Source organism: Schistocerca americana, unplaced genomic scaffold, assembly GCF_021461395.2.
Source record: "Schistocerca americana isolate TAMUIC-IGC-003095 unplaced genomic scaffold, iqSchAmer2.1 HiC_scaffold_598, whole genome shotgun sequence".
NCBI classification, from domain to species: Eukaryota; Metazoa; Arthropoda; class Insecta; order Orthoptera; family Acrididae; genus Schistocerca; species Schistocerca americana.
In genome coordinates, this window is record NW_025726344.1 from 30,001 (window position 1) to 37,500 (window position 7,500).

The 7,500-nt window shown below is 46.4% G+C and overlaps 1 non-coding gene across 1 annotated transcript in view; it reads right to left on the bottom strand.

The window, feature by feature from the left end:
- Positions 1–750, bottom strand: part of LOC124587296 — a 1,910-nt gene extending 1,160 nt beyond the window's left edge. Inside the window, exon 1 of the ribosomal RNA XR_006975411.1 lies at positions 1–750. This exon is cut by the window's left edge and continues 1,160 nt beyond it. This is a non-coding gene — a ribosomal RNA (small subunit ribosomal RNA).
- Between the last annotated feature and the right edge of the window lie 6,750 nt (positions 751–7,500).

Consider the following 7,500-nt stretch of genomic DNA (forward strand, 5'->3'; position numbering starts at 1 on the left):
CGTCGCACGCCTTCAGCTCGCCCCACCGGCAGGACGTCCCACGATACATGCCAGTTAAACACCGACGGGCGGTGAACCAACAGCGTGGGACACAAATCCAACTACGAGCTTTTTAACCGCAACAACTTTAATATACGCTATTGGAGCTGGAATTACCGCGGCTGCTGGCACCAGACTTGCCCTCCAATAGATACTCGTTAAAGGATTTAAAGTGTACTCATTCCGATTACGGGGCCTCGGATGAGTCCCGTATCGTTATTTTTCGTCACTACCTCCCCGTGCCGGGAGTGGGTAATTTGCGCGCCTGCTGCCTTCCTTGGATGTGGTAGCCGTTTCTCAGGCTCCCTCTCCGGAATCGAACCCTGATTCCCCGTTACCCGTTACAACCATGGTAGGCGCAGAACCTACCATCGACAGTTGATAAGGCAGACATTTGAAAGATGCGTCGCCGGTACGAGGACCGTGCGATCAGCCCAAAGTTATTCAGAGTCACCAAGGCAAACGGACCGGACGAGCCGACCGATTGGTTTTGATCTAATAAAAGCGTCCCTTCCATCTCTGGTCGGGACTCTGTTTGCATGTATTAGCTCTAGAATTACCACAGTTATCCAAGTAACGTGGGTACGATCTAAGGAACCATAACTGATTTAATGAGCCATTCGCGGTTTCACCTTAATGCGGCTTGTACTGAGACATGCATGGCTTAATCTTTGAGACAAGCATATGACTACTGGCAGGATCAACCAGGGAGCTGCGTCAACTAGAGCTGAGCAGCCGGCCGCCCGGGAGTGTGTCCCGGGGGCCCGCGCGAACACGCAAGCGTCCGCTCAATTATTCTGCAAACAGGAGGAGGCTGAGCTCCCCTGCACCATACACCTCGAAACCCTCTCAGGTCCCGGCGGCGCGCAGCGCCGTCCTAAGTACTTGGTCGGGTTCGAGAGAGGCGCAATCGCCCGGAGTTTGGCGAGTAGACGCTTTAGGTGCGACCACCCGTGCTCCCAACTGAGCTTGCCGCTGCCGACAGAGGCCCGGGAGCGTGCTGTCGTGGCATTGCCGGCGGGAGACAACACGCGCCACCTACGGTGACCGGCAGCTCCAACGCCAGCGCCACAGAAGGACAAAAGCCCCACTTGGGTGCCGAAGCGAACTCTCCCAGCACAGCGCACGCGCCAACACGTCCGCACAGCTGCGATACAAACCACCTGCGAGAACCGCAGAGGCGACCGAGCAGCAGACGGCGTCGCGGCGCCGAGCGCCGGGCGGCGGCGCATCCTCAGCGCACACAGTCCTCAATCGGACCAGCACACTGCAGATGTCCACCGCGCTTCGCACCGGGCCCGCGAGGACCTACTTTGGCCGCACGGCGCCGCGTGCAGGGTGCGCCGGCGCGCAGCTGCGCCGCCTGCCGCCTCCGTCGGCCGGCGCGCCTGCCACTGGCCGCCCCCACCAGCCGGCTGTAGCGCGTGCGCCCACGCACCGCACGGCCAACACGCCGGGAGGCCCCCCCTCACCGGCCGGGGACGGTCCCACCCAGCCACCGCCGCGTATCGCTTCACACCCACATGCCATTCACGTTCGTGGGCATGGTGGGTATCGCTGCAACAACCGGTTGGTAGCTCAACCGATCGTCGCCATCACTGATTCACCCCTAGCGAGAACAACCGCACCACAACGGTTTACCAGTTGTTCATTTGCGTAACGTCACCAGCAAACGTAGGCGTCCATCGCCATTTGCAAATTCAACGATTGTTGCATGCCTGTGTCAGGTGTCACGACACACTGTCTGCCCACATACACGCAACAACATGTCCACGCTTAGCGAACACGTGGAAGGTGGCCCCCGTACGTATGCGATGTCCATTGCGCGAACGACTGTCAACCGGCCTCTGTCGCATGTCGCAGATGTGGAACGCAGTGCACCGTGCTATCACGGTGTGTGAGAAGAGACGACTACGTCTGACAACACGCGCCACTACATCAACAGACGGCTCATGCTGATCGCCATCCAGGGCATACCACACTGCAATCCAGCTCTTATAGGGAGACGACACGTAGCTGAGTGCACAACATTTGGACCGCATGGTTCGCCGTTGTTGGCGCAGTCGTTGTACGGTCACATGTACCACGATGTATCATTCAGTACATGAGGACCAATGTGCAGTACAGTGTGTGATTTGGACGTACAACATCAGCGGACAGTTGACACAGGCCGTACCACAGCGTAGGCTAAGTGCTTCGCCATGCGAATGCCAATGAACAACTGCAAATGCCAATGAACAACTGCAAAGGGCATTGAGCATGTACGTCCTGCTGCCATCCACATTACAGTGTATAGCTGCAAGGTGTTTAACATGAAGCGATACACTGGGGACCGGGCAGTGCGAGTAGCAAACTATATTGCGGGGGTTGCAGTTAGGCAACACTACACTAATTTAACGCGTCGTATGACAATTACAGAGCAGGTTAAGGCCCAACGTGTGTTGGGTTAAGGCCCAACGTGTGTTGGGTTAAGGCCCAACGTGTGTTGGGTTAAGGCCCAACGTGTGTTGGGTTAAGGCCCAACGTGTGTTGGGTTAAGGCCCAACGTGTGTTGGGTTACGTTAAGGGGCAATGTGGGTTACGTTAAGGGGCAATGTGGGTTACGTTAAGGGGCAATGTGGGTTACGTTACGGCGCAATATAGGTTACGTTACGGCGCAATATAGGTTACGTTAAGGGGCAATGTGGGTTACGTTACGGCGCAATATAGGTTACGTTACGGCGCAATATAGGTTACGTTAAGGCGCAATATCGGTTACGTTAAGGCGCAATACAGGTTACGTTAAGGCGCAATACAGGTTACGTTAAGGCGCAATACAGGTTACGTTAAGGCGCAATACAGGTTACGTTAAGGCGCAATACAGGTTACGTTAAGGCGCAATACAGGTTACGTTAAGGCGCAATACAGGTTACGTTAAGGCGCAATGCAGGTTACGTTAAGGCGCAATGCAGGTTACGTTAAGGCGCAATACAGGTTACGTTAAGGCGCAATGCAGGTTACGTTAAGGCGCAATGCAGGTTACGTTAAGGCGCAATACAGGTTACGTTAAGGCGCAATACAGGTTACGTTAAGGCGCAATACAGGTTACGTTAAGGCGCAATACAGGTTACGTTAAGGCGCAATACAGGTTACGTTAAGGCGCAATACAGGTTACGTTAAGGCGCAATACAGGTTACGTTAAGGCGCAATACAGGTTACGTTAAGGCGCAATACAGGTTACGTTAAGGCGCAATACAGGTTACGTTAAGGCGCAATACAGGTTACGTTAAGGCGCAATACAGGTTACGTTAAGGCGCAATACAGGTTACGTTAAGGCGCAATACAGGTTACGTTAAGGCGCAATACAGGTTACGTTAAGGCGCAATACAGGTTACGTTAAGGCGCAATACAGGTTACGTTAAGGCGCAATACAGGTTACGTTAAGGCGCAATACAGGTTACGTTAAGGCGCAATACAGGTTACGTTAAGGCGCAATACAGGTTACGTTAAGGCGCAATACAGGTTAGGTTAAGGCGCAATACAGGTTAGGTTAAGGTACGACATAGGTTAGGTTAAGGTACGACATAGGTTAGGTTAAGGTACGACATAGGTTAGGTTAAGGTACGACATAGGTTAGGTTAAGGTACGACATAGGTTAGGTTAAGGTACGACATAGGTTAGGTTAAGGTACGACATAGGTTAGGTTAAGGTACGACATAGGTTAGGTTAAGGTACGACATAGGTTAGGTTAAGGTACGACATAGGTTAGGTTAAGGTACGACATAGGTTAGGTTAAGGTACGACATAGGTTAGGTTAAGGTACGACATAGGTTAGGTTAAGGTACGACATAGGTTAGGTTAAGGTACGACATAGGTTAGGTTAAGGTACGACATAGGTTAGGTTAAGGGGAGTTGGAATGCCCTATCTCGCCAATGTTAAATTTGCTAACTTTGTGTACCTTTTTCTTTGGAACTATTATCTTCAGAACTTTGAAATTCTGGCAGAGGTTTTCAGCATATATTGTGAGCCCACTGAACTAGAACCAATGTTTTCTTTTTGTTGGTATAGTATTTATGAATTTTTTACCATTAAGCCATTTTTTATTGGAAAAAGTATAACATAAACTTCCCTAGTTCAGAGAATAAGCCAGTTCTTGTCATGATTCTAGTTCAGTGGCCTCTTTGAACTGTTTTGCAGCATTTCTGAAAATTTGAATGTTGTTGGTTGAGTGGTTTATGAGATAAAGGTACATGTAACACTAAAAATGTCAAATGCCAGAAAATGCGATTAAAGTAATTTATTATGAAAATTCACAAATACCTTTTATTCTATTATCAAAAGTGTCCAGCAGAGTAATCAGGGTCATCTTCTAGTTCTTCTTCTTCACCTAGAAGCTTTCTTCTCCTTGCTGCCCTTGCTTTTTTTGTATTAAATTCAGCTGCATACTGAGCCTTCCTTACTCGCACGCTGTCCAGAAGCTGAAGACCTCTGATGGTGTTGATACCAGGAGCAATGCCGAGCCTTGCCATGACCTTTAGCCTACCCATATGACCATCATTGAATGAAATAACAGCATCACTGACTCCCCATTTCAATGTTTTTATCCCAACAAATACATTCTTAGGTACACGAGTCCAAATGAGGTTGTTGAACGACTCGTTTTGATTCTGGGTACAACCATGAAGACATTTTCGCAGAAGATCAGGATGCCCCAAGTCTCTATATATTGGTTTAATTACTTCCATAACAGCCAATGGAATATAATTTTTATGGTGATAAGGATCCCCAGTAGCTTGAGATTTTCTATAATTGCACCATGACTGAGGACCATCTGGACAAGCAAAATGTTGAGGATTATCATCAGTTGATGATCGATGTAAATATGTGGCCCATACAGCTTGTCTCATTTCCTGCAAATTATTTGCATTATTTCTTATTGCCATACCATAGTATTGTTGTAATTCATTTATAATTTTATCTGACAGGCGACCTCTAATGGTTTTACCATCTGACAAAATTTTGTCCTTCAGATTCTGTTTCAGTTTCCTTAGACGAGTGCCCATTCGTTTCTGAACATGACCGACACATTCTAGTTTAGTTATTGTCTTATTGACATATGGCATGGATTCTGTAACACTTTTGTATGCCTTGGAGTCCCCATCTCCAAGGAATTTTGTGTAAAATACTCCCCGTTCTTTTTCTGATCTGCTAAACATTTTCACAGCAGCGGCAGCCTCCATGCCTCCACTCGTACCTTCATAATTCTTGCTACATATGTGAGCTGCTTCTATCTTACCAGATGCACAATGGTAACAATGTTTAGTGAGCACTTCATAGTCCAAAACTTTACCGCTGTCCACACTAGTAACAGTAGCAACAGCATTTTTGGATGTGTGACCCCTTTTCTGCCAGGTTCCATCAAAAGCAACAGGGATATCTGGGTTTCCTTCATTTATATATTTTGCTTCACTGGCAGCAGCTTTCATTGATAAATCTGCTACAGACTGAACAGCATCTCCTATCACTTCAGTGTAATTGTCAATTTTAGCAGGTGGAGGTGGAAGATTCATTATGGCACAAAATGTTTGAGCAGCAGTATGTCCTTTACCAATTGCTCTCATTGCATACATTAGCCTGATATTACTCTCAAACAAATTGCTACTGCATGTTTTAGAGCTCCAAAAACAGGTCTCATTTTCACAACTGGCACAAACTATAGCAATTTTGCAGGAAAGTCCTATAGATTTTGTTATGTTCATATCAAAAGAACCTCCACAAAGATTACAACACAAACATTTCTTCATAAACTCAGTAAAAACAGGAAAGTCGACTAAAACATATTGTTCATTAGAAGCTTCATCTGTAATTTCACTTGCACAGTTTGATAACTTCTTTTTTGATGCACTGGTGGGCGTGTCTCCTTCACACATCTCAGCTGTACAAACGTCAGAACTTTCACCAGCATCAACAGGTGCTGAAGCAGAATCACTTGAACAAACGTTATTTGTAAATCTATTACCGCGAAACTTTCGCTTTTTAAATAATGATGCACTCCTAGGCATCGTAGAAACTACGCACTCACCACTGAAAGTCAAAACAAGACAGATAACAAACTCCAAATGAGCGACAAACTAAACTCGAGGCTCAAAACAAACACTCACAGATCAAAAACTGAACAATAAACACAGCTAGTCGTAAAAACAATGGTACCTATGGAAGGATCAAAGATTCTACAACTGAAGAGTGAAATCCACAGCCTTCTATATGTAATGTTTTCGGAAATGCGAAGATTTAAATGTGTACAAATCACAAGATGGGTAACTTTGCTGGGCGCACATGTAATTTTGAAAAATTAAATAAAAATACTTCCAATTGGAATTTCTTAACAAATTTTGCACCATTTTAAGCAGAAAATTTCAAATTAAGTTATAAGGTTAAAAACTGAAAATGTGAATTTTTTCCATTTTCCGGCATTCCAACTCCCCTTAAGGTACGACATAGGTTAGGTTAAGGTACGACATAGGTTAGGTTAAGGTACGACATAGGTTAGGTTAAGGTACGACATAGGTTAGGTTAAGGTACGACATAGGTTAGGTTAAGGTACGACATAGGTTAGGTTAAGGTACGACATAGGTTAGGTTAAGGTACGACATAGGTTAGGTTAAGGTACGACATAGGTTAGGTTAAGGTACGACATAGGTTAGGTTAAGGTACGACATAGGTTAGGTTAAGGTACGACATAGGTTAGGTTAAGGTACGACATAGGTTAGGTTAAGGTACGACATAGGTTAGGTTAAGGTACGACATAGGTTAGGTTAAGGTACGACATAGGTTAGGTTAAGGTACGACATAGGTTAGGTTAAGGTACGACATAGGTTAGGTTAAGGTACGACATAGGTTAGGTTAAGGTACGACATAGGTTAGGTTAAGGTACGACATAGGTTAGGTTAAGGTACGACATAGGGTAGGTTAAGGTACGACATAGGTTAGGTTACGGTACGACATAGGTTAGGTTACGGTACGACATAGGTTAGGTTACGGTACGACATAGGTTAGGTTACGGTACGACATAGGTTAGGTTACGGTACGACATAGGTTAGGTTACGGTACGACATAGGTTAGGTTACGGTACGACATAGGTTAGGTTACGGTACGACATAGGTTAGGTTACGGTACGACATAGGTTAGGTTACGGTACGACATAGGTTAGGTTACGGTACGACATAGGTTAGGTTACGGTACGACATAGGTTAGGTTACGGTACGACATAGGTTAGGTTACGGTACGACATAGGTTAGGTTACGGTACGATATAGGTTAGGTTACGGTACGATATAGGTTAGGTTAAGGTACACATTGTTGTAAGGAAAGGTTTAATGGGGGGCGGGGCGGGGCGGCCGGTTTGTTGATTGTGATTATAGTAAGTGGATGCCTGCGGCATCATCTGATTTGCCACGTCAGGATGCACCTTTGGCTCATGAC